Here is a 10,749-nt window from a genome sequence, read left to right as displayed (position 1 = left end):
GAACCAAAAATTAATTCAAAATTAACAATCTAATTTTAAGGAATGAATGGATCAACAATTCATAAAAATAATCAGATATTTCTTCCAAGAAAATAAAAGCAATGAGATACCATACTAAAATTTATGGTGTGCAGTCAAAACAATTTTTTTTTGCTTTTGTTTCTCCAGTAACCATAACTTTTAATATAAAACCTTTAATATACAAATTGCATAAGCAGCAATAGCCACAGGGAAAAAGGATATAGGAAAAGTACTGAGAACTAGGGCATGTTTCCAAGTTCCCTCTCTTTTGCTTTATCTCCAAAACAAAAGAAGCATCTTATTCTCCAATAGCCTGAGACATCTAATGAACCCAAAAGAAGTTAAGAGCAGCCTTTTGGCATTAACTCCTAGAGTTAGAGGACATGGAGTTGTAGTTCACAATGAGTATATTTATTATTCATGCCCAGAGAAAATCAATTGCTTGGTTCTTGTTCATATACTCTGATCTGGCCTAGAGATGGGAGGAATGAGTCATATTTTAGTTGAGGTGTCACAAAGCAAAGAAAGAGGATGGCCTTTTCTTTAAATAGTCTCTCAAAACCCCATTCTTGGCAACTAAAGGAATCGCCCTCTACAAGAGTTGACAAGATGGAGGCAGGAATAAAAAAATACAACTGGGAAAAGTGTGGCAATCAAAATACCAGTAGTCATCCATCAAAACTGCTGGAGCCCAAATCCTACTAAGATTATTAATGAGTAACTTCAGAAAGTCAAGGCAAATCACTGATTGAAGATGGTTGGGAAGGGGGAAGAACTAAGGAAATAACACAGAATAAAAGGGGGGATAAGTGGGATAGGGAGGAATCTCCAATTATAGTTCAAGAAGTTCATAAGCAATCTCAAAACAAAGTAAGAAAAACCCACCCACAGACTGAATACATTTGCAGAGTTATAAAAATCAAAAAAAGTCAGATGTAGAAAAAGTGAAATTCACAATGAGTAAAAGAGCTAAAGTACCATCTGCTCTGTAGACCAGTAGGTAAATAGATAAATAGTCTCTTTGAATTGAACTAATGGACATACCAATCACAGGTTTTCCTTCCCATAAGGGTCAGTTTAACTGGAATATAGCTATAGCTTATAGTTCCAATTCGAGTCCTCTAGGCTTCTCCCAGATATTTTCCAGAACAAAACCATTTATTCTGCAGAAATCCAGATCCATCATATTGCCTAAGCCTCATTTTTTTCCAAGTTAGATGCAATGCATGGAGTTTTCATAAATAATGCTGGGGGGAGAGGAGAGTTGTGGCAAATATAGTCTGTAAGATATAATGGTTTGGTTGGTGGACAATTCAGAGATAGCCACATGCTTAAGACAGGGTCTTGGGTTTCAATGTCCCAGTTAATTTGGAACTAAGTTACTAGGTGTTTAGAAGCCAAGATGTTTCACTTTTGCTGAGAGAAGTCTGGTTTCAGGGGAGGATTTTTCCCCAACTCAGGGTTTGTACATTCATTGGTGACATAGTAGCCTATTCAGATAAACTCTTGCCTAAGACAGGTGCAAGTTATAAGGACCACAGTTACACTCACTGCATAAGTTTCTGGAATTAGGGAGGCAGTAGAGGCATCTGCCTGAAAGACAAACATGTGACCCTTTTCTGGCCCTATTAGTGCTGAATCCAGTATCTGGTCAAACTCCTCACTCTCTGCTGAATCCATGTAAATGATCTTTAATTCTAAGTGGTCTGTCAAGGCATTGCTGATTTTGAACTGGAAAGGGCTGTGGAACAGTCTCAGAGTCTCAAGCACTGCCACATTCTGAATCAAAACATTGGCCCTCGCCTTGTGAAGTCTAGGAAAAAAGATGCCCTCAAAGTAGAACCTGTTCCATCTACCCCCCCAATACTTCCCAAAGCAGATTTTTGGGTAAATTTTATATTTCTAAATACTTAAATGAATAAAATAGAGAAAGAGATGATCAATGAATTGGGCATGCAAGTAAAAAAGCATAAAATTAAAGATCCCCAATTAACAATAGCAAATTAGAAAATTTGAAAATTAAAGGAGAGAATAATAAAAAGGAAGCAAGAAAACCATTGATCAAATAAATAAACCTAAGACTTGGTTTTATGGGAAAAAAAATCAAATAGATAAACCTTTGGCTAATCTGACTAAAAAAGGAGAATTACAAATTGCCAGTATCAAAAGTGGAAAAGTCTGAGCTCACCACCAATAAGGAGAAAATAAAGAGATAAGCTGGAGCTATTTTACTCAGCTGCATGCCAACAAATTTGACAAGCAGAGTTAAATGGATGATTTTTTTCCAAAACATAAACTACCCAAATTAATAGTGGATGAAAAATATACTTAACACTCCATTTCAGAAAAAGAAATTTAAGAAACCATCAATAAAGAGGCTAAGAAAAAGTCTATAGTATTTGCAAGTGAATTCTACCAAATATTTAAGGAGGAATTAAATCCAATACTACATAAACTATTTTTAAAAATGGAAGATTTCTGCCAAATTCCTTTTATAGCACCAACATGGTGCTGGTACATAAAGCAGAAAGAGCTAAAACATGTAAAGAAAATTATAGACAAATCTATCTAATGTACATTGACTCAAAAATCTTAAATAAAATTTAAACTGAGACTATAAATTATTACTAGGATAACACACCAAGATTAAATAGGTTTTATACCAGGTAAGTAGGGATGGTTCAATACTAGGAAAACAGAACATAATTAAACATATCAATAGCAAAACCAACAGAAATTCTAAGATTATCTCAATAGATACAGAAAAAGTCTTTAACAATATACAACATCCTTTCCAATTACAAACAATAGATTCTCCAATTGATAAATAGGCAAAGGATTTGAATAGATAGTTTTCAAATGATGAAATTAAAGTTATATATTATCATATGAAAAAATGCTCCAAATCACTATTGATTAGAGAAATGCAAATTGAAAGAACTCTGAGCTATTACCTCATACCTGTTAGATTGTCTAAGATGACAAAAAGGGAAAATGATCAATGTTGGAGAGATTGTGGGAAGATCGGGACATTAATGCATTCCTGGTGGAGTTGTGAACTGATCCAACATTCTGGAGAACATATGGAACTATCCCCAAAGTGTATTGTAACTGTTCATATCATTTGACCTAGCAATTCCAATTCTAGGGCTACACTCAGAAAAATCCTAAAAAATGAGAAAAGTCCCAAATGTTCCAAAATATTAATAGAACTTCCTTTTGTAGAGGTAAAGAATTGTAAAGTGAAGATACATCCATCAATTGGAGAATGGTTAAACAAGTTATGGTACATTAATATTATGGAATACTTTGGTTCTATAAGAAATAATACATGGTTAGATTCTAGAGAAGCAAGGAATGAAATGGAGAATCTGACACTGAGTGAAGGGAGAACCAAGTGAACATAGTACACAGTAACTACAACATTGTGAGATGATCAACCCTGATGGATGCAACTGCTCTCAGCAACTGAGAGATACAGGTCAACTCTAGGAGACCAGCTATGGACAATTCTATCTCTATCCAGAGGAAGAAAACAAAACAAAATCCTTCAGAAACTGATGAATACTTCATTCACTTAAAAAATACCTCTTACATCTTTCTTTCCCTTAATCCTAATTCCTCATACCAAAAATGACTAATCTCTAAGCATTTTTAAGACAAATGTATACATACATTATTAACCTGACTGTTTGCTACTGAAGGGAGGAGGTGGGAAGGGAGAGTGGAAGGAAATTTTGTAAGTTAAAAATATATATAGGTGTATGGATGAATGTTGAAAAAGATTCATATAGTATTTGGAAAAATAAAACTATTAATAAAAATAAAGAGACAAAAGACTAGAGAGTATAGGAATAATGGAATTTCTTTAAATTCCTTTAAATAATGAGTAATATCTATCTAAAACCATCAACAAACATTGCATGTAGGAGCATTTTCAATAAGATTAGATGTGAAACAGGGATAACCATTATCATTATTACTATTCCATATAGTATTTGAAATGTTAGCCTTTGCAATAAGAGAAGAAAAAGACATTGAAGGAATTAGAATTGGCAATGAAGAAAAAAAACTTTCACTCTTTGTAGATGATTTGATGGTATACTTGGAGAATCATAGAAAATCAACCAAAAAAACTACTTGAAACAATTAACAGCTTTAACATAGTAGCAGGATATAAAATAAACACACATAAACCATCAGCATTTTTATATATAAATAATACAACCCAAGGGCAAGAGCTACAAAGAGAAATTTCATTTAAAATAACTGTAAACAATATAAAATACTTGGGAATCTATCTCCCAAGACAAACCCAGAAACTATATAAATACAATTATAAAATATTTTAAAAACAAATAAAGTCATATCTAAGCAACTGAAAAAAAAAACATCAATTTTTCATGGTTAGTTCTAGTTAATATAATAAAAATGATCATTCTTTTCACATAAAATTACTTATTCAGTGCCATATCAATCAAACTACCAATAGTCTATTTTACAGAGCTAGAATAAATAGGAACAAAATTTCTCTGAGGCAAAAAAATGTCAAGAATATCAAGGGAAATGATGAAAAAAGAAATGCAAAGAAAGTTGACCTATCTATACCAGATCTAAAACTATACCATAAAACAGCACTCATAAAAACTGCCAGGCACTGGTTAAGAAAGATCAGTGGATTAGGATAGGTTCAAAAGAAATAGTAGTAAATGACTATAATAATCTCTTGTTTGACAAACACAAAAGCTTTAGCTTTTAGGATAAGAACTCACTATTAACTGTGAAAACTGTAAAATGGTTTGACAGAATTTAGGTATAGATTCACAACTCACACCCCATACCATAATAAGTTCCAAATGAATACAGGATTTAGATATAAAGGGTGATACCATAGACCAATTAAGAGATCAAGAAATACTCTACATATCAGATCTATGGAAAGGGGGAAGAAATCTATGACCAAACAAGAAATAGAATACATTATAAACAGCAAAATGGATGACTTTGACTATGTTAAATTAAAAAGGCTTTGCACTAATAAAATCAATGGAGTCAAGATTAGAAGGGAAACAGAAAACTTGGAAACAATTTTCATATCTAGGGGGTATCATAAAGTCTTTTTTCTAAAATACATAGAGTATCAAATCAAATTTATAAGTCATTCCCTAACTGATAAATGGACAAAGAATATGAGCAGCCAGTTTTCAAATGAAGAAATTAAAGCTATATATAATAATATAAACATATTCTAAAAAATTATTGATTAGAGAAATGCAAATTTAAACAACTCTGAGGTACCATCTCACACCAATCAGACTGACCAAGATAACTAAAAGGGAAATGATCAATTTTGGAGAGATTGTGGAAAGAGTGGGACATTGATTGCATTGTTCTTGGAGTTGTGAACTAATCCAAATACTTGGAGAGCAGTCTGGAACTATTCTCAAAGTACAATAAAACTTACTATACCCTTAGACCCATCAATACACATACTAGGTCCATATTCAAAAGAAATCATAAAAATGGCAAAAAAGTATCACATGTTCAAAGAATTGGAAATTGAGAGAATATTACTCAATTGGGGAATGGCAAGTTAGGTTATATGAATGCTATGGGATACTATTGTTCAATAAGAAAGTGTGAACAATTGGAATTTAGAGAAGCATGGAAAACATTACACAAACAAGCTGAGTGAAGGAAACAGAACCAAACAATCATTGTACACATTAACAACAACATTGTAAATTGATCAACTATGAGGAATTCAGTTTCTCCCATCAATTCAGAGAATTAAGACAATCTGGAAGACCTGTTATGGTCATCACCATCCATATCCATCCAGAGGAAAAAACAAACAACCAACAATTTAAAAAAACACAAAATCTGAAGGGATATGTCCACTTATTAAAAAAACAGCTCTTAGGTTATTACTTCCTACTTCCTGGTTTTCTTTCTTTTCCCTTAGTCCTAATTCCTCATACACAAAATGACTAATAATGTAAACATGTTAAATATACATATACAATATTTACAAAGATTGTTTGCCACTGAGGTGAGGTGTGTAGGAAAGGGGGGTGGTAAAAAATATGTAACTTATAAATATACAAATGGGTGAATGTCGAAAAACTTTTATAACATGTAATTGGAAAAATAAAATTTGAAAGAAAATTAATTTAAAAAGGAAAATACTTAAAAATTAGAAATGGATAAGTGGAAGCTAATCATTCTATGAGACATAAAGAAGATATAAAACAAATTTTAAAAAAATAGAAAGAGGGGTGGCTAGGTGGTGCAGTTGATAGAGCACTGGCCCTGGAGTCAGGAGTACCTGAGTTCACATCTGGCCTCAGATACTCAATAATTACCTATGTAGCCTTGGGCAAACCACTTAACCCTATTGCATTAAAAAAAAAAAACTAAAAAAAACTAAAAAAAGAGAAAGAAATAGTAGAAAATGTGAAATATCTCACCAGAAAACCAACTCTCCTGGAAAACAGATCAAAGAGATACTTTAAGTATTATTTTTCTAATGGTAAGCATCTCAAATTGTGGAAGGAGGGAAGAAAAAAGGGGAAAAAATTACATAATTTTATTATATATATTTGGAAGGTATACTAACTTGAACATGGTAGATTTGTTGTTTCATGTGCAATCATATTTTGATTATACTCTGTTATGGAAATATTTGTTTTCTTTTTCTTTTTCTGTCAAGTGAAAACAGAATCATTTTGGAAAAAAAAAATCTTGAATTACCTGAAATCCATGATCAAAAAAATTGTTTAGACACAATCTTTCAAGGAATAATAATAAAAATGCCCCAATATCTTACATCCAGAAGCAACACTCCAAAAGGAAAAAAAAATCTCAAGAATATTATAGTCAAATTCCAGAACTCCCTTGTGAAAAATAAACTTTTTAAGCACTATTAAAACATAATCTAAATATCATGGAATCAAAGTCAGGATCACATTACATTTGACAGTTTCAATATTAAAGAGTAGAGGACTTTCAATATGGTATTTTTGAAAGGCAAAGGAGTTAGAATTACAACCAAACACATTAAAATTTAGGATAATCCATCAGGGGAATAATTATTTAATGAAATAGAGGACTTTCTAACATTCCTGATGAAAAGACTAGAGTTGAATAGAAAATTTGATATTAAACATAAGAATCAAAAATATTAAAAGATGAACTTGAAGGTAATCTCAAAAGCCTCAATAAACAATTTATATGAAACAATATATATGAGGAAATGATACATGTAATTACAAAGTACTTTATAATTTTTAGGATAGTTAGAAGGAGACTGCATAAACAGTGGACATGAGGAGATGTTGATTAAGTTGGCATAATGTCCAAAAACAATGAGAAGTGAAAAAGAATGATGCACTGGGAAAAGAAAGAACTGATACGTAATATGGGAATTTTTTTTTCTCATATTAAAGCAGTTTAAAAGGAAGAACTTTTGTTGTAGAGGGGAAGAAAGGGTTGGGGGGTGTGGCCAGAAGTGCTTGAACCACACTTTCATCAGAACTAGGTCAAAGAGAGAAAAAAGTATATGTGTGTTTGTGTTTGTGTGTGTGTGTGTGTGTGTGTATGTGTGTGTGTGTATTCAACATATTTGTATTACTGATAGGGGAATTAGAGGGGAAGAGAAAATAGAAGTCATGTGTGGGGAAAATATAACTTAAGGGATGCAGAACTCAGAACCAAATCAGACCTTCCAGGAGGAACAGGATGAAAAAATGGAGAAAAGAGAGAAATGCACAATAATAACCATGAATTCAAATGAAATGAACACACCCATAAAATGGAAGTGTATAATAGAATGGAAGTAAAACAAAGGGCTGAAATAGAATATAATATACTTCAGCTGAAGTTTAAAAAAAAGGAGTTGTCATGACATTCTCAGATAAAGCATAAAACAAAAATAGATCAAATTGAAAGAGATAATCAAGGAAACTATAATTTGCTAAAAGAAACTATATAAACATGGAGTGTTATCAAAATATTTTACAGCAAGTTTCTCTGATATGGTTCTCATTTCTCAAATATTTAGGGAACTGAGTAATTTATGTAAATAAATTAAGTCCTCAACTGATAAGGGGTCAAAGAGTACAAACAGATAGCTTTCAGAAGAAAAGATCAAACACTCATAGTCGTATAAAATATTCTAAATAACTATCAATTAGAGAAGTGCAAATTAAAACACTTCTCATCTATCATAAAAAATGCTGCAGGGATTGAAGAAAAAATATGTATTGATAGTGTTGTGAATGGATTCAAGCATATTGAAAAATAATTTGGAACTCTGACTAAAAGGTTATATAACTCTGTGTTCTCTTTGGTTCAGCAATACCACTAACTTTGAACCCCAAAGAAATCAAAGAAGGAGGACAAGGACCTATATAGGACACAAATATTTATAGCAGTTTTTTTTTTCTGGTGGCAAAGAATTGAAATTTTATTTAATTAATATTTTATTTTTCCAAATACATATTAAGAAAGTTTTTCAACATTCATCCATATGATGTTACATTAAGTTATAAAATTTCCTTCCCTCAGTGGAAAAGAAGTTAATATTGACCATACACATTTGTATTAAACATGTTTACAGATTAGTCAATTTTGGTATGAGAAATTAGGATTAAGGGAAAGAAATACCTAAGAGATATTTATTTTTTTAAAGAGAATTTAGTGTTCATAAGATTCTGAAGGATTTTTAGTTTAGTTTTGTTTTGTTTTTCTTCTTTGGATGGGGAGCATTGTCCATAACTGGTCTCCTAAGGACTGTCCTGGCTTTCTGAACTGCTGAGAGCAACTGCATCCATCAGGGTTGATCATCTCAAAATGTGTACATTGTTCTCTTGGTTCTCCTCCCTTTGCTCAGCATCAGATCCTGTAATTCCTTCCATGCTACTCTAGAGTCTGATCATTTAGGACATCTTATAGAATGATAGTATTCTATAATATTCATGAACCATAACATGTTTAACAATTCCCCTATTGATGGGAATTCCCTCAATTTCTAATTCTTGCATCAAATTATAGTTATATTCATTTTTACCTTTACCCTCTTTAAAATCAAGGACACATAATTCTCCTCAGGAGTCAAAGTATCATCCAAAGGCATATTATTTCTTGAACTATTTGTGCCTCCCCACCCCCACCAAATTTCTCCCATTCATTCCCCCTTCCTCCTCCACACACAGGATCATGGTACTTAACCCCTTGTTAAGTGAAGCAAGGCCTATTTTCTTTCACACTTTATCTCCATCTCCCCATCCAGGACTTTTAACTCCTTTTTAAATGAAGCAATGTCTATTCTCTCCCCTACTTTTACTCCCCTATCCTCACCCAGGGTACTTAACCTCATAGTTAAGTGTAGCAGGGTTAAGACAAACTCTGATTTAATTAACTGAAAGAATCTTAAGGACCTCTAAGTACTGGGAGGCTCTGTAGGTCTCACCTGAGAGCTTTACAAATGATGTAAAGGCACTGACTCAAGTCCTTGCAGATTTTGATGCCTTCATTGGACATGGTGCTAAACACATTAGGATTAAAGTGGATCAAATGAGACACTTAAGTTTAAAGTTAATACCCTGCTGATTTTCTGGTTGCTCTTTGTCTCAAACAGTGATGTCATCTTAGACCATTTCAATGAATAAATAAGACCTAATTATACCCATATCCATTAAGTTCATTCTCTTAATTATATTCTACTCTTTAATTATCCTAAGAGAGATAAAGTTCTAAATAATTAGAAGTATTATATATTACCTTTTAAGATTGTATACAATATGATGGGTCTTGACTAATGTTTTGCTATGCTATTACCCTTTATGTCTAAATCCTGTACCCATTTTGGATCTTATTTTGGTATAGAATGTGAGATATGGGTCTATGTTTTGCCTGATCATGGCGTATTATCCTGATAATAACTTGATGTAATCTCATTGCTAAAATTTTATTTAAGATTTTTGCATCAATATTCATTAGGGAGATTGGTCTATATTTTTCTTTGTTTTGTTTCTTCCTGGTTTAGGTATTAGTACCATGTTGGTGTCATAGCCTGAACTCCTTCTTCTCCAATTTTTTTAAATAGTTCATGTAGAATACGAATTGTTCCTTAAATGTTTAGTAGAATTCACTTGTAAATCCATCTAGTCCTGGGGATTTTTTCCTTAGGGAATTCATTGATGGTTTCTTCAATTTATTTTTTTTTGAAATGGGGCTAAGTATATTATTTCCTCTTCTGTTAATGTAGGGAGTTTGTATTTTTGTAAATATTTATCCATTTCATTCAGGGTTCCAAATTTATTGGCATACAGTTCAACAAAGTAGTTCACAATTATCTCTTTAATTTCCTCCTCATTGGTAATTAGTTCATCTTTTTCATTTTTGATACTGGTAATTTGATTGTCTTCTTCTTTTTAAATCGAATTAACCAAGGTTATCTATTTTATTGACATTTTCATAAAAATCAACACTTAGTTTTATTTATTAGATCAATGGTTTTCTTGCTTTCAATTTTATTGATCAGTCCCTTGATTTTCAGAACTTCTAATTTGGTATCTAATTGGGGATCTTTAATTCCTTCTTTTTTTAAATTGGATACTCAATTCATGTATCTTCTCTTTCTCTATTTAATTCATATAAGTATTTAGACATCTAATGTTTCCCTTCAAACCTGCCTTGGTTGTATCCCATAAATTCTGGGATCAT

At 32.1% G+C, this 10,749-nt stretch overlaps 1 pseudogene; it reads right to left on the bottom strand.

Annotated features, from left to right (window-relative positions):
• Positions 1-1,212: 1,212 nt before the first annotated feature.
• On the bottom strand, positions 1,213-9,564 carry LOC141519178 (histone chaperone ASF1B pseudogene; annotated as a pseudogene).
• Positions 9,565-10,749: the final 1,185 nt, after the last annotated feature.

Source organism: Macrotis lagotis, chromosome 3, assembly GCF_037893015.1.
Source record: "Macrotis lagotis isolate mMagLag1 chromosome 3, bilby.v1.9.chrom.fasta, whole genome shotgun sequence".
NCBI classification, from domain to species: Eukaryota; Metazoa; Chordata; class Mammalia; order Peramelemorphia; family Peramelidae; genus Macrotis; species Macrotis lagotis.
This window is presented reverse-complemented; position numbering and strand designations above follow the sequence as displayed.